This window comes from Panthera leo, chromosome F3 (assembly GCF_018350215.1).
Source record: "Panthera leo isolate Ple1 chromosome F3, P.leo_Ple1_pat1.1, whole genome shotgun sequence".
NCBI classification, from domain to species: domain Eukaryota; kingdom Metazoa; phylum Chordata; class Mammalia; order Carnivora; family Felidae; genus Panthera; species Panthera leo.
The window spans coordinates 7,722,256-7,746,437 of record NC_056696.1 but is presented as its reverse complement, the minus strand read 5'-3'; the positions used below and the strand labels follow the sequence as shown (position 1 = coordinate 7,746,437).

General features: G+C 41.9%; 1 long non-coding RNA gene across 1 annotated transcript; it reads left to right on the top strand.

Moving 5' to 3' along the window:
• Window positions 1–605: 605 nt before the first annotated feature.
• Window positions 606–18,869, top strand: LOC122211780. Its single transcript, XR_006198831.1, has 3 exons — window positions 606–847; window positions 8,597–8,698; window positions 17,901–18,869. It is a non-coding gene; the product is annotated as an uncharacterized LOC122211780 (long non-coding RNA).
• Window positions 18,870–24,182: the final 5,313 nt, after the last annotated feature.

Genomic DNA, 24,182 nt, shown 5'->3' with positions numbered 1-24,182 from the left:
GGCCCGCTTCTGTTTCACCTGCCCTGGTTCTGTGCTCTACTGCTCTACTGTTCTCTGCTCTACCGTGGTCCTCGTTCTGGATCTGCACTTGATCTCCTGCGCCCAGGCCCACCCTCACCCTGGAGATTGGACATCAGGTCAGCTTTTTCTGGTTTGGACTCTGGCTGTGTCTTCAGCCATAGATTGAACTTGCCTTCATATTTCTCTGCTCCTCCTACCCACGCAGTCCTGATCCTCCAGAAGCCTCTACAGGTTTTTCCAGCGGTCTCCTCCACCCACCTCAGATAGAGCTGGATACTCTTGCTTCAAACATGCCCATCGCTATGGCAACACAGATGCTCTGGTGGTTACCCAGCAATCACTTCACCTGGGAAACAGTGCTGAGGGAAGAAAATGCCAGCCTTTGTGTGGAAAGGTCATTGGTAAGGCAGAAGGAGCTTCAGGTCATCTCTGCTCCATGGCTTCACCTGCCACAATCTCTGGAACATTTTTGCTCTTGCCCATAAGAAATTGGAGACAAGGCAATACAACTTCCAGACTTTGTGCTGTGGCTTTGAATCCATATGGAATATTAGACCCTGAAATTTGGCTCAAGAATACAAAAGTGTCATGCTCTATTTTGCTTTAGTTATTTATTGATGTGTAGCAAATTACCTTAATATTCAGAGGCTGAACTGGAGCTGTAGTCATCTAAAGGTTGGACCAGAATTTCAGGTCTCAAGGGGGCTCACACACATAGCTGGAAAGTTAGTGCTGGCTGTCGGTGGAAGGCCTGCCATCTTCACTGCGTGGACATCTCCATGAAGCTGCTGGGGTGTCCTCACAACATGCTGGCTGACTTCCCTAGGTGAGTAATCCAAAGGAGAGCAGGGTGAAAAGCTCAATGCCCCAGAAGTCACACTTTGACATCACTGCAGTGTCCTTTGGGTTATACAAGACAGTCCTTTGTGTGGTGTGGGGGGAGACTCTTTGCAGGAGAGAACACCAGGTGGCGAGCATCACTGGGGACATGCTGGAGTCTCGTCACCACAAAAGCAGAAGATAAAGACAGATTACAGCCCCGTAGCTCATTTTAGGGTTTTCTAGATGAAACTCAGTGTATGAAGTTTTGGTGACCTGTGACCATACCGTGGCCTAAAGCCCTTGAACCTCCACACTCAGAGCCCCCAAGCATCCTTTATGCCACAGCTTCCGAAGTGTGTCACTGGGAACCCTGAGTTAGTTAAAGGTGTTCTGAGATACTGATCTCCTCTGCCGTGGGGAAATTAAGCAGGCTTGAAGTAGGTAGGGACACCTGAGCAAATATTACTTTCTATGTGGTCTGTGACTATATGCAAACTGTATATGCCTACTATATGAAAATATCTACTCTCAATTATTAGGAAAGTCCCCTTGCCAAGGTGCCAAAAAGGAGCATTAGTCTCCCATTCTGTGCATGATACAATGTTCAATATATGTCCCTTAAGTCAATGTGTTAATCATGCTGTTCAGATATTCCGGAAATCAGTCATCTATGGTCTGTCTTGCCTATGCTGTAAATACTAGAAGCCTTGTACTTTAATCTCCTACTATAAAGGTTTATTTACTTCTCCTTTTTAGTTCTGCCAATTTTCCTTTGTATATTTTGAAGTGATATTATTTGGTGCTTCTAAATTTAAACCTGCAGTATCTTCCTGGCAAATAGAAACTTTCACCCTTCGAAAGTGAACATCTTTATCAATAGGAATGTTCTTCAGCTTCAAGTATAGTTTCACTATACTTTATTAGCATTTATGTTATTCATCTCTGTCTATGATTTTACATTCAACCTTTCTGAATGTATCTGTTTTAGATGTATCTTTTGTAAACAGCAAATTGTTAGATTTTATTATTTTGTGTTTTGTTTTAAATACTGCTTGACAGGCAGGGGAAACAAAAACAAAAACAAACTATTGGGACAACAACAAAGTAAGAAGCTTTTGCACAGTGAAGGAAACCATTAACAAAACAAAAAGACAACCTACTGAATGGGAAAAAATATTTGCAAATGACATATCCAATAAGGGTTTAATATCCAAAATATATAAAGATCTTATACAACTCAACACCAGAAACACAAATAATCCAATTAAAAAGTGGGCAGAGGACCTGAATAGACATTTTTCCAAAGAAGATATACAAACAGTCAACAGACACATGAAGAGATGCTCATCACTGATCATCAGGGAAAAATTCAAATCAAAACCACAATGAGATAATCACCTAACATCTATCAGAATGGCTAGAATCAAGAATATAAGAAATAACAAGTGCTGGTGAAGCTATTGAGAAAAAGAAGCCCTCATGCACTGTTGGTGGGAATGTAAATTCATATAGCCATTGTGGAAAACAGTATGGACATTCCTTAAACAATTAAAAATAGAAATAACATATGATCCAATAATTCCACTACTGGGTTTTTACCCAAAGAGAACAAAAACACTAATTCAAAAAGATATATGTACCCATATGTTTACTGTGGCATTGTTTACAATGCCAAGGTATGGAAGCAACCCAAGTGTCCATCAATAGATGAGGGGATAAAGGAGACGTTGGATAGCTATACCTCAAATTACACCACGTGTCACTGACACACCCTGTGGATGCCTCCCCAAGAAAGAAGACTCCACTCTGGCCCTCAGTTTTCTCCCTTCTTCTTAGGCACACCACATCAAATATATCATTGGACTAGATTTGGAGGATGTTTTCCCCACCATTTCTACCATAGATCTTCATAGGCATCTTAAAATTTAATTTTAACAGGTACAACCAACAGCATTAAGAAAACATACCCTTAACTTGGATTCTATTTGTTTAAGCTAAATTTCAATGTCATTTTAACAGGCTTGGACCGTAAATAGTTTAAGTTCTGGTGCCAAGAACCAATTATCTACAGCGAGCAAAAACCAAATGATTTTATGCAGAATGAATCATGCAGGGAGCTTCCAAATTCTCAGCAGGGAAATTGGCTCAGATAAGATGTAATATTGTTGCTTGATTAGAGATGAAGCAGCCAACTTAAGGTGGCTGATTTTAGGGGCTGAAGGGGGTACAAATCCAATAATATTTATGTGGAATTCCCGAATTCCGTCAAGACGCAAGGATTCTACGTACTTCTCTGCTTGAGGCCTATTATTCTCAAATGTACTTATTTTTACTTGCTCCATTTTTTCCCCAGTTTTTCTAATAGCCATCACTACCTATGGGGTAGCACCTAGCATGGTCTGAGACTAAAGATTGATTCCCAAACAAACAATAGATATTCCTTCTGAATTTATAATTCCAAGATCAAATTAAGTTGAGAGCTTTCACTGGCCCTTTGTTTTCATCAATTTGCTGGATTTATATTCAAAAATATCTATATGATATTGTTTTAAACTTATTAGAATCATGATCCTTTTTCTAAAGAAACTGATGAAATCTACGCCTCATCCCATAGGAAACTCTCATGTAAACCTAAATCTGCAAGTTCATACACAACTTGTCCTAGTCTTTCAGGAGGTCACAAGTCTCTATGAAACTCAGGTGAATCTCAGATTGAGAACCTTTGTCATAAATCTACTGTGAGAGCCCCCAAGGACTGTTGGTCTTTGGTTTCAGGACCTAGAACAGTGACAGGTGCCAAATAAATGCATATTTACCTGAGAAAATTATCTCTAAACAGACCAGCTCCTTTTTATGTACACATGTACTGGCTTCTCTGCTTTTTGTGCTGTATCTACTCACACTGGCTCTCCAGTTGAAACTTGGCTGAGAAAACCAGACCACTCTGATATAATTCAAGAACATATTTTCATGGCAAGATGGTGATAATTCCTGATGGAAGCCATTGGTCTCAGTGTATTCCCTGGTACTAGTTCCTGTGTTTCAGTCCTTCTGAATGGCTCTTAAACATGGCTGTACCCAGTTCCTGTACAAGCTCTGCCACTCTGTGACTGCCACTTGCATTGTAGTTGGTTGTGAACTAACCAGAGGGTCTTGGATGTTTTCTACAAAAGTTTTGCTAGGAAACAAAAGGTGGGAAGTAGCATTCTCCTTGTCCACATGGCTGCTCCTCCATACAAAGAGCCTGATGGGATTTGCTGGCACAGAGCCTGGAGCTGGTTTCAGGTTATTTAACTCAATAGATATACTGTAACTTAAACACATTTACACCAAGAAAAAAGGCACCTTCCTCTTTCATTTCTCTTTAAGCTCACTTAGTGGAAAATTAGACCAGCTAACAGGACTTTACTGTCTATTACCCAGGAGACATTTGTTCATACAAGTGAAATGCCCTCCTCCTCATTCTCTAATATTTTCAGAGCAGTTTGTGAACTGTGACTCAGAATAGTGTGAGGGTGATAGAAAGGTGCTGCTCCCCTGAGAAGCTGGCCACCAAATTTCCCTGAAACCTCTAAACTCACAAATGAAAACCTAGAAAGCAAGGCAGCCACCTAATCATTTCTAATTACCTACAGCTCTCAGTTGGCACTAATGGAGCTAAGCCCTTGCTTGTGTCATTAATATTTAATGATCTGAGATTTTCTTAAGGTGGCCCCGGCTTAAAGACCTAAGGTAGTATGTAGTTTAACTGATTTTTCATTGGCTATGGTTTTTTTGTGGAAGGGAAGTGCCTTACCAACCGTGAGCTTTGAAGTTGGCCTGATGGCCAAGCTTAACTTCCATTCTGCTGTTCCCAAGCTTTGTGACTTACCTAACACCTGAGCCTCCATTTCTCATCTGTGAAAATCCACTTGTATTTCTGTGAGGACAACATACAATGCCGCATATATACTTGAGGCACAAGCAGCACGTGTGGCATTTAGTGATACACATTTCTAAGGGAGGACTAGAATTTTTTGGCCAAATTATACATGAGATCAGTGGATGTACCCAGGTTGATAAAAATCCTTAGAACACAGTAATTCTGGGAATCCCTCTGGTGTCTGACAATGTGCCATTTGTACCCAAGAAGTACTGAAATTTAGTGCAACCTAATCCATGTTTACATTTGGGAAATAGAGAAAACTTCTTCACTAGCAGCCAGTATGGTCTTTATTTTGCCATCGTTTTTCACTAGTGGTGTTTAAGTCGGAGCTCTCAGGGCTCCATCTCAGATGCTCAGTGGTGAGGGAAGAAACAGAGTTACTTCAAAATCTTGGTGGGGAGAAGGTCTAGTATCAAGTGAATTAAACCCGAAGGAATGATTAATCTCATCACCAATTAACATCTGAGCACCCTGTGGTTTGATTTACACATGAAAAGTCAACTGGAATTATCATTAAGATAACTCTAATCAAAGATTTTTTTTTAGTTCAATTAAGATAGCTTTCTTGTACCTGTGATTAATTCACTGTTGAAAGATAAAATGAGAGTGACTATCACATACCTCCCCTAATTTAATCTGTTTCTTTGCCAAACTATGGTACTTGCTTTGCAAATCCTAGCCTGATCCTGGAAGAGCATCACAGGTTCATTAATGAATGTTTACATAGTCACACACATACAAACACACATACAGGCTGATGTTCACGATAGGAAAGAACAATTATCAAGCTTACAATTTAGGCTCCTATTTATATAAGTATTTATAGCAGCACTTTCAACAATAGCCAAATTATGGAAAGAGCCTAAGTGTCCATCACCTGGTGAGTGGATAAAGAAATTGTGGTTTATATACACAATGGAATACTAGTTGGCAATGAGAAAGAATGAAATATGGCCTTTTGTAACAATGTGAATGGAACTGGAGAGTGTTATGCTAAGTGAAATAAGTCATACTGAGAAAGACAGATACCATGTTTTCACTCTTATATGGATCCTGAGAAACTTAACAGAAGACCATGGGGGAGGGGAAAAAAAAGGTTAGAGAGGGAGGGAGCCAAACCATAAGAGATACTTAAAAACTGAGAATAAACTGAGGGTTGATGGGGGGTGGTGGGGCGGAAATTGGGTGATGGGCATTGAGGGCACCTATTGGGATGAGCACTGGGTGTTGTGTGGAAACCAACCTGACAATAAATTTCATATTTAAAAAAAGTGATATCAAGGTAAATCTTTTTGTTTATTTTTACCAAAATCAAACAATAACGTATCTGGATTTTTCCCAATCTTGTTTTTATAGTAAAACCCCAATTTGAAGCATAGAGATCTTGACACCAGTAATTGAGGCAACAGGCTTACCTTCTAGGATAAAATACAGTCTAAATGGTAGAAATAGAAGTAGCTTCCTTCATTTTGTGAGAATAAATATACATTAAAAAAAAAAGGGACTTAGGGGCGCCTGGGTTGGTTAAGTATCCAACTTTGGCTCAGGTCATGATCTTATGGTTCATGGGTTTGAGCCCCGTGTCGGGCCCTGTGCTGAAAGCTCAGACCCTAGAGCCTGGATTCTGTGCCTCTTTTCTCTCTGCCCCTCCCCGACTCATTTGCTGTCTCTTTCTCTCTCTGCAAAATGAATAAACATTAAAAAACAATTTAAAAAAAAAATAAGAGGCTTAATTCTTCCTATTGAAAATAAAGAAAGGGATTCCTCTTTATCTCTTTGTCTTAGAGTGTTTTGCCTTAGAAAACCAGTCAGGGTACACATGTTTCTCCTTTCTTTGAAATGTATATAAATCCTTTTGAAGACCAGGTAGACCTTTTGTCAGCTTTCTGATCCAGGAATGTCTTTCTCAAGACCTGTGAGCCATTTCTTTTCAATGTAAACATCAAAGGAGGGAGTACATCACTATGTCCCCACTCTCTGTGAGAGTAGGAGTCTATTCAGTGGGGTCCTTCCTCCAGTCTGCAAAACTATCTCCTGTCATAAAGATATGAGAAGATAGTGTTTTCCTCTTGGTAAAGCCAGTTAAATGACACAGATGGTCACCCATCTAGTAGGTACAGTTAGGTTGGACTATGGATGACAACCGGTGCTGTCGCAGTCCTCAGTCATCAAGAAACATAGTGTTTCTTGACAACGTGTAGGTAGTGGATTGTATCTGCTTGGCTGTATAAGACAGTGACATTTCTTTCTGTCTTTGGGGATTGTGGATCTCAGTGGATCGCCTGTGACAAGCATCATGCTCTGGTTTAATTCTTGTTTGATAACAAAAATGTTTTCTTTCTCTACTACCTTTGTGGAAAGGATTTCTCCACTACAAGATTTTTTTTTTTTTTTTATAACATTTCCCCAACAATTTGACAAATGTTTCCCAGGGGCCTATCATTGCTAGTCTTTTAGACATGAGGGCTTGTTCAGTAACCTATATAGATAAAACTTCTGCCATTATGAAGCTTATATTCCAGTGATATCTTTTCCACAAATAAGGTATATTAAAAATTATATGTTATTCCCCAGCATATATATAGAGGGGATGTGGGTTTGCTTCCGGCTTTCACTTTCTGAATAATTGATATGTCACCACATCTCGTGCTTTTGATATGTGATTTAAACTGCCAGGGAACATTTAGATGGGAATACAGTCCCTTGTAAATAACCATTGCCACTTTGTACTGGGATTAGAGCAATAGCTTTTATATGGTTTCTGGTGACCTAGAATGATAGAAATAGATTAGTTTATCATTTTCAGTGTTATTCAGTACTCCATGGTTTATACAGTTCAACGTTTAAACAGCTCAAAATTTCTTTCTTCTAAGAGTCTTTAAAGTTCTGAAAAATAAAAAACCTAAGGTGTGTTCTAAAGATGCCTCCAATTGACAGCAATAAAGAAAAAAAAGTTTGTAAAATTTTAAATAATTTAAGACCACATATAGAATGGCCACCAAAAACAACAACAACAGTATTCATGGGAACTGTCACGTTATGAATCAATCAAAACCAAACTGAAACAAAAATTCTAGTAAATGTTAAAAATACAGTCTGCGAGGGGTGTCTGGGTGGCTCAGTCAGTTAAGCATCCAACTCTTAGTTTTGGCTCAGGTCATGATCTCATGGCTTCCCGGGTTCAAGTTTCTGTCCGGCTCTGCACTGGCAGCATGGAGCCTGCTTGGGATTCTCTCTCTGCCCCTTCCCCATTTGCGCTGTCTCTGTCTCTCTCAAATAAATAAAAAACTTAAAAAAAAATAGTCTGTGAAAACAAGATATCTCTAAAAGTATTAAGGGAAATTCAATTAGTAATTTAAGAAATGTTTGAATGCTGTGGGGGTACCATTCCCTGAAATATCCACTGTCCCCCGTTAGCAATCCGTTAAGACATAATTTAGATTAAAAACTTACCTTTTTGGAAATTTCCCATCTTGTGAAATTTGAAAATGTACAGCATTGTGCTTTTTTCGACATTTGTCTTCCAAATTGTTTGGAAATGTTTTTGAGTCCTTTGAAAGTATACTCCTATTTACCTAATGTTTGTATGATTTTAATATATAAATCTATATTTTATGAAAAATAGAAAGTAAATCTTAATAGGTGTGCTATGGAAGACCATTTATGGAGTCCAATTCTAAATTCTAATTTTAAGAATGTATTTGTGCTGCTTTAAGAAGGTTCTCTCACTAACAGGTTGCTCTGCTACTTTCCAGTCTGCATTTTTATATGAAATTTATCAGTGCAAAAATTTACCTATCTCTTCCATTTATTTCCTGTAAAATGAAGATAAAGATCAAGGTTTACTTGATGTACTCCCACATCAAATGAGAATCAGCTTACCATGTCGAGGGAGTCATACTGATAACCTTTCTGGAAGGCTGTCATCAGGTAGGCTGGTGGGAAGCGGATTTCAGTAAATAGTAATTCCACTCTCAGGTAACTCTAAGAAGGAAATGCAATTATAATCACCTTCTTCTCTGGACAAGGAAATAGACTTAAAGAGGTTGTCCAAGGTGATGCCATTAATATCTACCTCCAAAATCTGTGCTTCCTACAGAATAGATGTGTATGTGATTTGTGTGTGTGTGTGTGTGTGTGTGTGTGTGTGTGTGTGTGCCTGTGTGCATGAGTATGTGACATAATAAACATATATTTGGTTTCTGCCTCTGGTTCCTGGCCAGAGATCCTCAAACCTATGTAATTTCCTAAGTGATAAAGGTAGTAGGAGGGTTCTTTGTTCTAATATTTGGTCTTTGGCTGTGGTTCCTGACCCAGGAGCTCCTAAGGGAGCCAAATCCCTTGGCATTTCCTAGGTGACAGAACCATCTTTTATTCCAATGAGGCAACTCTTGATTGGGTCCTGGATGGCTTCAGGATGGGGGTTGGTCACCAGAAACATCAGGCCATGATTAAAAGCTTGGAACTTTCAGTTTCATGGCCCTGCCCCCATCATCTGGGAAGAGGAGAGGGCTGGAGATTAAGTTAATCATCTATCATGCCTACAAGATGAAGCTTCCATAAAAATCCCTAAAGTACTGGGTTCAGAGAGCTTCCAGACATGTGAAGACACCTGCATGCCTGGACAGTGGTGTACCCAAACTTCACAGGGACAGAAGCTTCTGCCCTCAGGAGCCTTCTGAACCTCCCCTTATTTATCTTTTCATCTGGCTGTTCATTCTGTCTCTTAAACATCTTCATAATAAATTGCTAAGAGTAAGTAAAGTGCTTTCCTGAGTTCTGTGAGCTGATTTGGCAAATTATTGAAACCAAAGCGGGGGTCATGGGAATCTGCAATTGTTTCATGCAAGGAAGGTATATGCAAAATCATCTCCAAAGCCTAAGGGAGCCATAAGACCGAAGGAAAAGGCTGATAAACCCAGGTTGATGAGAAATGGTTTATTCAAAGGACTTAGGGACAGAAGTGAGTCTTGGGCAGCCACAAGATGAGATCTACTCATCTTGCATTACTAGGGTCTGAGCAAAAGACACAATCTTTGAACTGTGTGTCTTTTGGGGTGGAAATGTTATTTGAGTTACAACCAATCAGATAACACAGCAGAGCTATTATAAGGCATTGGGCACAGACTCATTTGGGCTCTCAGTGCTCTCTGGCAATCTTTTTATGGTTCCCTGTTCAGCTCCTATTTCCAGTTCTGGGGCAAGTCTCCAAGACTCGCCACCCTCTCGAGCCCCTCCACCCTCCCTGCGATGTGCCTCTGGCCAAATCTTGCCCATTTCTTTCTCCTCTGTTTCGAAGGCTTCTCCTGTCCTCAGATTGAATGCTCCTGGTCTCCTGACTTCACTAATTACTTCACACTGCTGCCATCATTATCCACCTTTCTCAGCTCTCCGATGTGCCTTGCTGCTTGGTATGATGGATCTTTGCCCTTGCTCCCACACCTAAGAACTTCCATTCATTCTGTGAAACCATTCTGAGATGCCTCCTCCAACACCTAAGCACTGATGATATCCCACTCAGGACAACCCTCCCCCACCACCTCAAATTTGTTATAACTTCTTTGGCAGTATCCCTTCTTGAAATTACTTGTTCTATGCCTTTAAAAGTAGAGCCCACCATCTTGGCTGAAGAAAAATGAAGCAAAGTAATAGTAAGTGGTTCTGCAGTTTCCTGGTTATTCATTAGTAGTTTCTACATCTAGCAGTGGATCTATCTCCTGTTGTTTAATTTTTTTTTTTTTTTTTTTTTTTTTACAAAATGCCTACTTTGGACTTTTATAATGGGTTTTAGTTCATTTGAGGCTTTGGTCTTCATGATGCTTAAAAACTGTCATTCTTTAAAAAAAGTGTCATTCTTTGGGTCACATAACCTTGATAGTGTCTTTTATAGATGGACTTTTTAATCAGGGTGCTCCTGTGAAGCACCAGTCTGAATTCTTTTGATGGCTCTTTGATGAGCAGAAGTACATTTTTGTAATGATGTTCCATCCTTTGTGGGCCACGTTCCCTTTCAGAATTTTGTCCATGGAATGAACACTTTAATTCTTCTGAATATTTTTGATGTCTGTCTTCCCAGAGTCTAGACATATGTCTGATAATCTGTGTCTAGTGTTAATAATCTATTGCAGAATACACTTCCAGAATACTTTGCCTAAGATTATTTTTTGATTTCTGTATTGCTAATAATTTTGATGAATAACCAAAGAACTTAAGTATCGAATAGAAGCTTCTGTACATTGAGAAATGAAATTGTGACCAGAGTCAAGCAAGAATTTATGATCAGATGCTCTATCTTTCACAGGACAGATGCCCACTTTTTTGAAGAAGATTCTACTCTTGCCTCTCCGTAGGTCTTTACATTTCTGTGCTCAATCCTCTGGCCTCTGTCCCTGCCTGTTTGAGCCCACTGTATGTTTCTTTCCCAGTGTCTCTCCTCTCTTTCTCCCCTTCCACCTTCACTCCCATGGGCTCTGTCTTTATTCAATCATTAATTCAACCCAATATAATACATACATACAGCACAGTGTCTACTGTGTGGTGAGCAGGCTCTGATCTTGGCACCTTCTTATTAAGGAAGTGAATTTCTCTGTAAGGACATACCTTACAGAAAGAAATCTCTTGAGAACTCTGCACAAAAGTTTGCTTTTCTTTAACTCGTTTTCAATGCTGGACTTACTCTTCTCAGCAATTGTTTCTTCCTGTGTCCAGCATGACAGGGATTAGTGACTTTCAACAAAGATCTCTGGCTCTCTGCTTTTAGAACACACGTGTCGATGCATCTCGCTGCCACCTTGGGATTGGGTGGGGATATGTGACTGATCTGGCGAATAAAATAGAAGTGGGAGTGAGGAGTGCTGCTTTAGACCTCAGTGTTTAATTGCCAGTGCAAGATCCTCTGAAACCCTTTCCCTTCACCATAGCAACAACACTGTTTGTGATGATCGCCATTCAGACGACATCAGTCCTGGAAAGAGGAGACAAGGAGCAGAGCCCCTTGCAAATCTACAGTGCACTTGAAGGCAGGGGAGAAAAGTAATCTATCAAAATATGGAGGCTGGTTGTCCACATAGCACATCCTACCTTATTCCAGCTGGAACAATAAGAATCCATCATTCTAGCGTATAGTGACGGACTTGGAGATGGAATTCTGGCATGTGTGTAGGCAAATAAACAGGTTGTGGCCCGCCTCTATTATAATCAGAGCCATTAATTAAAATAAATGGAAAAAAACCTTGGATTTTATATCTTGAGTTTCCATCCAAGAACTTCAAGGTCACTCTGAGTAACTCCCAAGTTTCATCTACCATTGTTTTCCTATAAAATAAATGCTGGAGGTGATTTTGGGGTCTAATGAATCTTGGCATAATTTCTGTAACATCTTAAACCTTAATTACATTTCGATTATTTAATGTCATTTTACAGGGCAGATGTGAGGCTACATTTCACTTTGTACATTACCAAATCGGAGGATGTTTGCACCAAAATGCTTAACTTGGTAATGTAACTGAGAAATACTCATTGAGAGCAGCCGTCCAAAATTTCAGGAGAAACACAATGTTCTTTTTAATCATTTGTCTATTAAGCCCAAAGCACATGGTATTTGTTGGGTCTGAAATTCTACTATTAGAAGAGTCATTTCACTTTATAAGCTGTGTTTGCAAGGTCAGAATATAAGGAGAAATCTTATTTTTCCTTGCCTTTTCCACACATAAAACTCAGATAAAATATACTCTATGTGTTACAAATGTGTTCCATAATGTCCATCTTCTATACACATGAAAAATTTAGGAAATTTGTTACCCAGTTCCATTTAAATATGATTTTTCTGTTAATTAAAACTGTAAATGGTTAATAAAATTGTTAATTAAACCTAATCAAACATGTTGAAAAGGCCAAATCAACTCAGACCAACACTTAAAGACACAAAGCAGTTAATATAATTAGGTTACAAGGTAACTGTTTAGTCTGTATTTACATAGATATTTCTTCCCCCCCCCCCCAAACATGAGGGTCTAATTATCCATAATTCTCTTTTTTTAAATATATTTTTAAATGTTTATTTATTTTTGAGAGAGAGAGAGAGAGCAGGGAGGGGCAGAGAGAGAGGGGGACAGAGGATCTCAAGCAGACTCTGTGCTGACAGCAGAGAGCCCAATGTGGGGCTTGAACTCATGAACTGTGAGATCATGACCTGAACTGAAATCGAGAGTCAGATGCTTAACCGACTGAGCCAACACAGTGTCCCCCATAATTCTCTATCTTAGAGGTAGACTCTTTGTTAAACTTATCCATAGTGCATGGTGTTATGCCCAGAATTCGTGATCCCCAAAGACCACCAGGGAGCCGAGTCCGATGCAAAAGCAAAAGAGCCTTTATTCGAGCTAGCTCGAGCTCAATCCCCTACCTGCACCGACACAGCGGTGAGATACCGGAGAGAGAGAGCGAGTTTCAAAAGCACAAAGGTTTTATAGGGGTCTAGGGGCAGTTGGTGAGGTAATGGCTGTGGCCTCAGCCGATTGGCTGGGGAAGGGTCGGAGTCCTGTTACGCAGGTCGCTGGGCGTGTTTTGATCGGGAAGTTTGAACGGGTGAGCGGGAGGTTACTCAAGGGGAGGAGGCGTGGTCTGAGGTTTCTGCGATTTTCCCGGAAAGGGGGCATGTCGGGGACATAGTCACTCAAGGTGGAGGACACAGAACAAGATGGAGTCGGCCAGCGTAGGTCCGCTCTTTCACATGGTTTTCTGTCCAAAAGCCCGCGTGGGCAGCATCTTGTAGCATTTTCTCTTTCTAGAAGAGGTAACTCTTGCTGACTACTTCCTGCTTCCAAGAAAACATTGCCTTTAATGCTTTTGGCATCATTTCTTTGGAGCAATCTCCCTGACCACCCCCCACAGTTCCATTTTTCGAAAAGGACAAGGAGACAGGAAATAACTTCATGGTGATGTTCCTGAGGTGAATCCTGGATCTTTAACAGATTGGATCCTGCTGGTTGGAGTCATGGCACCCCCTCCTCAGCCCTTTTTCCCTAGGTAGGGGCTCAGAGGGCTCTCTTGTTGGAACTGACAGCACTTTCCATCTCAGTGCAATGTCAGATTGAGTTCCATACTCTGCCCGGGGCTCTGAAGTCCCTTGTAGGTATGATGGCCAAGATATTACATTGCAGCCCTGCCTTTCCATTTCTATCCTCTTTTCAAGTCACATGAGTAAAATTGGCCTTTGGTTGCAAAAGACCAACCTTCCTTTGCACACAGAGGTACTCAGAAAAAAGATGTAGCATGTGCGGTGAAGAAGGGTGGGCCCTCTCTTCATAGAATAAGTGGCTGGTCCATTGGTGGACCTCGTCTGACCTAGGGCTTTCATGGTGTCCAGTCTTCTTGGTTTGGGTGCATGGCTAAACTCGTTTAGAGCTGTTTCTGGTAGGAACCCCACCAGCCAATGGTTATTAGAAGAGGGCCTACTGTAGGTAGTTGGAAGACAGGCATTTTAAGATCTCTTGGGAGAAATGGCCCTACATGTGCAGGAGTTTGAAGGACATTGTGCTTGATCTGCACGGGTGAATGGACTCAGGTATACCTCCCCATCAATCAGTGAGTACCCCTCCAGAATCCCCCCATGCACCAGTGGAACCCTTAAATGTTTTCTTTAAAGGAGGTATGGGAAAATAACAGGGATGAGGTTGCTCATCAGAACAATTTGTGACTACATTTTCCAATCAGTGATTTCCCTGACAGTTTTCAAATTGCTTCAGGTTCTCCTCTTCCATTTGTTTCTAGCTGTTAGATGTTTACCAGTTGCCTATAATTTGTCTTGTCTTGTGTCCTGACGCGGGAAGAGCACAGACTCTGGAGGTTCTCAGTGGCTGAGTCAGTAACGTGGGTCGAGTCGTGAATGCACACTAAGCGCGAGTACTCCCACCTGTAAAATGGGAGTAATCAGGGTTGTTGGGCCAATGTCACAATACCTTTAAATAGAATGCAACTGTGTCTGAGTCAGAATACAGATAGGAGTTTCTTTGCAAAATAAAAAGTAATTTTACAAAGGGCACAATAGGTACAACTTAGCCAAATTCTTTGACCTTCCAGAAAGTAGCACGTCAGTCATTTCTGCATTTATTAATGAATACTAGACGAGCCTCCACTATGTGCCAGACCATGTGTTAGGTTCTGAGAGAGACTGCAGGTGTAGAAGGCAAGATCTCTCCATTAAAGGAAAATGTGTTTTAAAATGCACAAAATGGGGCACCTGGGTGGTTCAGTTGGTTGGGCATCTGCCTGTTGATTTCTGCTCAGGTCATGATACTAGGGTGGTGAGACTGAGTCCCAGGTTGGGTTCTTTGCTGAGTGTGGAGCCTGCTTAAGATTCTCTCTTTCTCTCTCTCTCTCTCTCTCTCTCTCTCTCCATCTTTCTCCCCCCCCCCCCCCACACTTCTCTCCCCCGTGCTCTTTCTCTCTGAAAATAAATAAATGATTGAATAAATAAAATGCACAAAACAAGACAATAGCAGGCTGTGTGTGGGAACCATCTCATTCAGAAAGTAGGGAGAGATACGGTACAGATGCCAGAATACTAAGCAATCCTATAACTTATCCAAAATACACACACTGACGAATCAATTCTTATTAAACCCGCTGGCGTGGGCGGCAGCCCTGGAGCCCAGCTGCTGAGCCTTAGTGGAGCTTATTTGCATTTCAAACAGCAACACCTGAGGCCACATTCAAATGCGTCTGCTGGAGGTGTGCAGGGAACAGGGACTTTGGTAGATAATGTACCATATAATTTTTTCCTAACACTGTATCCACAGGGAAGATTCAGTTTACAGCAAATTAAGTAATATTATTTAAAATTGTATGTGAAAGACTTGTATAATTATTCCTAATCTGAACATACTTTTGCTTTGCAAGCTTTTCTAGAAATAAAGTTTGAATATTTTGGTTGGGGAGGAATCACAGTAAATAAATATCCCATTAAACCTCAAATTGATGCGGTCTTAAAAATGAAGCTCCAATAAGTGATTTCAGTTCCAAGCAAACTCCATGTGTGATACAGACAGACATGAAGGTGACAGTGACTTACGTAAGTGTAAGGTGTCAGTCAATTCAAGTCTAAGTTGCACCCATGAATGGTGTCCAGACACGAGTGCTAGGTGGCTAGCCAGAGTTATTTTGCACTGAAGACTTCTAAGATGCCTAAAAAGGAAATTTTCAAGAAACTGACGTAGCTGCCCCATGTGCTAGCTCTATTCTGAGCACATCCTGTGTTCATAGGGGTTAGCTCAGCTCACAGCAACCCCATGGGGCGGGTACCATAATAATCCCCATTTTGTAGACAGGGAAACCGAGTTTCAGAAAGGTAGAGTAAGTAGCCTGAAGTCACACAGCTACCCTCTGCAGTCTGGGGTCAATCTTTACCCACAAGCTGTCACGCACTGAGCTTGACTCAGCCACAAAGCCTGGGTTGTCAGAAGAAAGAAGGACTCCCCAGGATAAAAGAAGCTCCGTAAAGGGCAGGGATTTTGTCTGCTGTGCTCACATAAACTGTGAAATTAACACAGGATTAGATGGCTGGTTCAGGCTCATGCGAACCCCTAGAACACATCCAGTATCAAGATCTGCTCATTATTTCAAAGACACAGTCAATCAAGATGCACAAAGCCCAGACACCTGTGTGACTTCCCAGGCCCATGTGACAGCTAGTGTCGTTCCCACTTTGGACACCTGGGCTCTGGCCCAGAATAATAGAGGAGGTCTCTAAGTGAGGTTCTGCTGGGTTCCCACACACACTAGGCAGCGCTTACAGCCCAGAAAGGTGTGGAGTGTATGGGACATTCTGCAGGGACCCCTGCCTCATAGATTCTGGGTTTAATGCTGCAAGTGGTCCTTAGCCGGGGATATCCAGCTAAGGTCATCCAATAGTTAGGGCCCTTTTTCCTAGCAGATATCATTCATCCATCAACTCAGCTGTTTAGCTGATGAGGAAATTTGGAAGGATCACTTGCCTACTTTTTCTTCCCCCAGGGAGTGTTGCCCCAGTAAAAGGAGGGAGTGAATGCCCAGGCAGATGTCATAACTCCTCCCTTCCCAGTCACTGACGGAGCCCAGCTCCTAGTACATTGTTTGACATGTAGTAGTAGGTACTCAATATATATTTGTTGAATGAATTCACACAGCATGTGTCTGTCGCTTACATTTTCTGTGCCGTGATACTCACCCTGACCTGCAACCCAGGATGAACTATGGGTAAACACAAAAAGAGCAATTTTCGCTCAAGATTTATCCAAAACTTTGTGAGACACAAGGGGGTATTGCTTTGGTATGATGATGATGGACTGGAACACGCCAAAGGGAAGACGTTATTTCCAGCAACTTCGTCAAACACTGTGCTGTTTGGGACCCTCCCAGACCTCATGGCAACTACAGGAGGGACACTGTGCCCTTGAAGGTGGCAGAGTTCCTGGTGTATGCACAGCATCTGTGGAGGCTGCTGTCTATGCCTGGGTACTGGGAGTGCCGAGAAGGGAACAGCTGGTGCCACTGAGCACCAAGTATGTGCCAGGCACTGTGCCAATGCTTATACAGGCTTTAACGCATTTACTCCTCACACACAAGCCAACAGAGGAGATTATCATATTGTTCTTTCTTCACAGCATGAGGTCTTTGACTTTCTGTTAAATAACCAGGTGTGTTAGGAAAACCCAAGTGCAAGTTCAGGTTATCACTTGTGCTCTAACTGACTATAAATCTGAGGTTCCCATGACCCTTCCTTGGGTTTGATTAATTTGCTAGAGAGTCTCACAGATCTCAGGGAAACACTTACATTTACCAGTTTATTAAAGGACGTGAGGAAAGACACAATGAACAGCCAATGAAGAGATACATAAGGTGAGGTCTGAGAAGGTCCTGAGGGCAGGAGATCTGTCCCCGTGGATCTGGGGTGCATCACCCTCTCATATGTGGAAGTGTCCACTCCCCTGAAGCTCTCCAAACCCTGTACCATTGGGATTTTTATGGAGGATTCTTCAGGAAGGGCGTGATGGATCATTACCTACATTTCAGCCCCTCCCCCTTCTCTGGATAAGTGTGTGGGGGTGGATGGAGGTGAAAATTCCAACCTTCTAATCATGATTTGGCCTTTCAGGTGACAAGCTCCCATCCAGGAAACATCCAGGAGTCCACCCAGAGTTGCCTCGTAGAACTAAAGAAGCTGGATTGCAAGGAGCCCTGTATCAGAAATGGGGGCAGAGACCAGTGTATGTGTTTCCTATTATCTCACATCATGGCCACCCAAAGAAACAAAACACAAGAGGAAGGAGGTGGTGGAGAGCCAGAGGCCACATGGGTCCCCTTATTCTCCCCAACCTCACCATTGGACACGTTCCCTTCACCCTTCTGAGCAACAGGCAGTGGAACTCTGACTCTCACCTCACACTGGAGACTGAAGACTTCTCACCCAAAGAGTGCTGGGGAACAGCCCCTGCAGGGAGGGAGTTACCAGGACTTAGGTGTTGGAAGAAGGGGAAACAGGGTGTGTAAAGAGGACTGAATGCCTTCAGGGTCTGGGGAGAGGAGCTCCAGGGTTGCAGTCAGGGCTGACAACTACGTAGACAGGTGACAACAGTGAATGGTCACCACGCCTCCCACTAAGCACACACCTAACACTCCCTTGCTCAGTAGTTTGGAGTCCATTGACTAGGATAAAGGGCTGTTTGAACCTTCAGCACTGAGCCTTGAGAGATACATGAATGTGCCACCACCAACAGAAGCAGATGCTGGACCCAAGCCCAATGCGAGAGACAGAAGGTAGTGTGGATCCATCATGAGGATCCCCTGACCAACTAGCCAGTGGGACTGATTTTTCTGGCTCCCTTTCTTTATCTCCAAAAGTCACTGTGGGCCACAGATGAAGTATCTGGTATGCAAGGTAAGGTTCACAGATTGATCCAGTGCAGGCAGGCTCCCAGACTGAGAGAACATTCTTATTCATCCATCACACTTTTAGGCCTGGCTCAAGTGTCTCCTCCATGAAGCTCTCTGAAGAACCTTCCACCTGTGGCATTTCTAGACAGAATTCCATCTTGCCTTCCCATCGTATGTATTTATGCTTCATATTACTTATCTGTAAGCAACATGACTGATAAATAATAATCCTTTAGAAAGTTGATAGGAGATGCATCATCTGGTTGGTCTATTCTTACTCTGTCCCAATTAACTTTCTAAAAATAATTCAGGGGAGGTATCTAAAATCCCAGCCTCGGGGCGCCTGGGTAGCTCAGTCAGTTGGGCGACCGACTTCGGCTCAGGTCATGATCTCGCAGTCCGTGAGTTCCCCACATCGGGCTCTGTGCTGACAGCTCAGAGCCTGGAGCCTGTTTCAGATTCTGTGTCTCCCTCTCTCTCTGACCCTCCCCCGTTCATGCTCTGTCTCTCTCTGTCTCAAAAATAAATAAACGTAAATTAAAAAAAATTTTTTTTAAATCCCAGCCTCAAGTTTTGCAAAGTGGCAGGTAACAGAGATTCACTGTATTGATGTATGTTGCACTATGTGACTCATCCGGTACCTTCAGGGTTAAAGAGATTAGGCAGTAAGTTTGTTTCCTGTATTTGTGCATTTCTCTAGTCTTGGGAGCTCTTGTTCCCTCCTTTGTATCTATTTCATTCTTCCTTCCCCTGATTAAATCTCTTCCATCTGCACTGTTTGACTCCTCCCTTCTTTTCCAACACCCTATTCCTAGGGACAGCTAGTCTGTGTCTTGTTCATGCTATCACAGGTTTGTTATTCACCTCTGACAACTCATTTCTCAAGGACAGTGCATTCACACCTAGGGATACACACCGTGGGGGCCAGGTGGCAGCCAAAAACAGTGGGCTGCATAGAATGATTTCTCTCAGTGCCAATTTTACTTGAAGACTTGGGAAGCTTTTGTTTTAATCTCTTAAACATTTTTTTTAAGTTTATTTATTTATTTTGAGAAAGAGAGAGAGAGTTGGGGGCGGGGGGCAGGGGCAGAGAAAGAGGGAGAGTGAGAATCACAAGCAGACTCTGTGCTCTCAGTGCAGAGCCCGGATGTGGGGCTCGATCCCACGAACCATGAGATCATGACCTGAGCCAAAATCAAGAGTTGGATGCTCAACCAAATGAGCCACGCAGGAGCCCCAATCTCTTAAATATTTTTGGTGCACTTATACTCAAGTACATATTAGTAGAATTCCACTTTTCCTATGTTGGCCTACCCCAAACTGTGTGTCAGCTATGTTTAGACGTGAATGTAAGTGAGTGCGGTAGTCTGCAAAGATGGATACCAATGCTTCCACTCCCTGTATCCACATCCTTGCAAGGTGGCTCTTTAGCTCTTCCCATGAAGAGGTAGAGTCTTCTTCCAGCCCTCGAGCCTGGGAGGACCCTAGTATGTGTAAAATGTGATGCTCGAAGGGATTTGAAAAGCACTGTGCATGGGATCGCTGCTCTTAGAATACTGCCACCATGTAAGAAGTTCAGCCTAGGCTGCTGGAGAATGAAAGGCCATGAGAAGAACAGAGGCACCCCAGCTGTCAGCCAGCCCCAGAGCAATTTGTCAGCTCACAGGACACATGAGTGAGCCCAGGAAAGATCAGCCTTGCCCGTATCAGAAAAACTGCCCAACCGAGCCCAGCTCTAAATTGCTGACCCACAGAATTGTGAGGTAAATCAATGATTGTGGGTTTTTATTTCATTTTAGAGAGAGAGAGAGCGCACAAGCAAGGGAGAGGGGCAGAGAGAGAGAGAGAGAGAGAATCCCAAACAGGCTCCACACTCAGCATGGAGCCTGTGTGGGGCTCCATCCCACGACCCTGGGCTCACAACCTGAGCTGAAATCAAGATTCAAACACTCAACCAACTGAACCGCCAAGGTGCCCCTCAAGTACTGTGGTTTTAAACCCCACATTTGGGGATGATTTACCATGCAGCAAAAATTAACTGATACAGTGAATAAGAGAAGGAAGAAAAAAAGCCCAAGAAGTAAACGATTTTGACTGGAAAGTTCAGGGTTATTAGAAAATCCAGTGTTATTGTTTGTCCTACCTGTGCTCCTCCACATTCTCAAACATCCTGAGCAATTCTTGCCCCCAACTATCATTATTATGGAGATATTTTCAAATATGCCATGTGCAAATTTAAAGATAATTTCAGCAATGTTTGCAATGAAAATAAAGCAAGTGTTGGCCAGGAAACCATGTAAAACACAACCGAACAAGCCCATTAGAAATTACATTTTGCAGAGGAAAAGAGGATGGAGCTCTGGCTCTGGCCTCAGCTGTTTCTGACTCAAAGGTGGCCACAGGGTGTATTAGATACTCCCCCACGACCAGATGATGATTTTGTTCCTCTCCACAGACAGATGTGAACAATTGGTTGGAAAACAATTTCAACCTGGTTGTTTGTGTTACATTTGAATGTGTGCTTAGATGTAATGAGCTGTTGCCTGTATTGGTTTCTTTGTTCCCTATGTTTATAAAGATGATGTTTATGAAGTATTTGTGTATGTTCAATGAGGTGGTCAAAATGATAAATTTCACAAAGGAGAAAAGTGCACTGAATAATCATCTTGTAGCCACATGGCAGCATAATGGGAAATAACTTGAAGATTTGCCCACACAGTACAGCAGTGGCTTCTTAAATTGGTCAGCAGGAGCCATCTGTCCTGGGGACAGGCAATAAAGGGACGCATTGTCTGTAGAGAATTGAAAAATCATTGCAAAGCCCATGAATTTGGTTTGTTTTTTATTATCACTGTATGTCCCAACAATTGCAGATAATTTCAGTGATAAAATACATACTCCTCCTACAGGGGTAGAGCCCCTGCGGCCCTCCCATGCCCACCCTTGTTACAGACATGGAGTCCCATGCTCACCCCTGTTACAGACACTGGGTGCTTCCCTAGAGTTGGTATTCTCAAGCTTCCATGGTATATTTCTCCATGAGAAAAAAGTGCAACAAAGGGGGAAAACCTGAACAAAGGAAATGAGTTCATTGGTAATCATAAGAATAAAGGATAACTCACAAAATCATAAATCTCATAAAAGTACTGGAAACAGTTGCCACTAATAGGCATATACTTTGGTGGGCCTAGATTTTAGAAGTATTCTTTTTTTTTTTTTAATGTTTATTTATTTATTTTGAGAGTGAGAGAGTGTGAGCAGGGGAGGGACATAAGGAGAGGGAGAGAGAGAATCCCAAGCAGGCTCTGTGCTGTCAGCACAGAGCGAGACACGGGGCTTGAACCCATGAACTGCAAGATCATGACCTGAGCTGAAAACAAAAGTCAGATGCTTAACCAACTGAGCCACCCAGGCACCACTAGAAATATTCTGACACCAGCACAGAGAAAAGAATTTCCTCTTCCAAGAGATAAAATGTGTTTTTCATGATGGCAAGTTATTTAAAACATATATATACCTACATTTTAAAAGATAACAAATATAAAACAGACCACAAAATTCACATGGATAGCAAATAACTTTTTTTTTTTTTTTTTTTTTTTTTTTACAGAGAACCATTGTTAGCTATACCTCCATTCTGTCCTTGTCTATAGTTCAGGGATATTTTGATGAAAAATTTGAGTTATATTTTCACAGCATAAAACTTACCCTGTTGTCTTATAATTATTCATACATGGGTGTCTCCCTCTTCTTACTAGATGACATGGACAAAATTGTATAGTCAGCACCTAGCACATAGCCTGATAAATGCCAGTCCACCCCTTGTAAGCCTAAGGTCTACCCTTAGAGCGTGCTTGAAGAGTGGCGTGGTTAGCCATGTTTGGTACAACATGACTGTCTCCTGCCACAGTGCCCCCGATTGTATATATGTCACATGTATATGCACAGATACACATACATACACACATATACATATACAGACTTACATAAAAATAAGAATATTTTATCAGATATAGACTCCACTAGCACTTTGTTGGAATTTTTTAATAGTTCTTTTGCGCTAGATAATTTTTGATTTGTTTATATACAATGGTATGACAAGATTGTGAGATATGAGGAGGCGTTCTATGGATTGGCTTCTCAATACATGCTCCAAATCCTTTCTAGAATTATTTCCTACAGTGTTGATGCTGGAAGGTTAGAACTACAATTCCCAGAGTCCCTTGCAGGTGGGGCTCAGGATGTACCAGATTTCACTTATCTATTGTGTGAGACTTGATATGGAGGGAAACACATTGCATGTGGGCATCTGTTCAACTGGCATGGGTTGTACTGGAGACAGTGTGGTTTCGCAGTGACAGTAGCAGCTTCCTTTCCTACTTGGAGCACAGGCAGAATGGTTCTAGGAGCTGAGAGTTGTTCCTGGAAGCTGAGCCTACAGCCTGTGCCTCTATCCCTTTTGGTGATTTTGTAAACCTTTTATTAGTCAGTGCAGTTTAGACCAGCTAGAGTGGAGTCTGTCCTTTGCAATTGCACTGTGAGCAAAAAGCATGATTGTGTGTGTGTGTGTGTGTGTATGTGTGTGTTGATTGAGGGTAACTCTGTTGTAAAATCCAGCTTATATATTCTAATAATAACAGTCTAACAAAATATCTGGAGATCAGACCTCAAATAACCTCTTCCCAAATGCAGGTTAACATGAAGATAAATGTTCGAAGCTTATGAGCATGTGGGATGACGGTCCACGTGCTAAAGTCTGCTAGTTAAAAATGTATGGTTTCCAAGTTCATTTATATTTGCATCAAAAAAACTGGCTTCATTTGGGTTATTTGCCCAAAGCAATTAGAAGAGAACATGGCTGTTAAAGAAGCACAGGCTTAATGGCAATATGTGTTATCTAACTTCCTGACAGTGAAGAACGAGCCAGGAAATTAAGACAAAATGTGAGAACAAAGAAGCCTTAGTAGTCTGGTCCATTAGTGTAGGTCAAGGGGAAGTGTGTTCCACAGCAGCCTGAAGGACATCTCTGGCTTACAGTACAGCAAATGCTGATGTCCGTATAATGATGACACTAAATCAGAAGGGAAACTATTAGATTACGTTGCCTTTTCTCTCATTCGTAACAGGAAAGTCAGATGTCCAGCACTTCTGTGTTATGTCTTCCCAAGAAACTAGCTTCTTGCTCTCCAGGTTCAGGTCAAAGCCAGTGGCAGGAGGCCAGAGAGTCTTAATTGTGAGGGTGTCTCACATACCTCATCCCACAGCACAGCAGGGGATGAAGAGTTGCCATAGAGATCTGTGAGGCCACTGGCCTCTTACTAGACTCTAGACCACTTTGGTTTTACATTACATCTGACACCTTGTCATCTGGGGAAGTGGCATAATGGAGCCCAAGAAATAGAAGGAAAAGAGCAATGTGCAAAATTGGGACAATTCCATTTGGTTCCTCTTACCTCATGGTCTGGTTGGTACTTGCACAGGATAAATATATAACATGAAATGC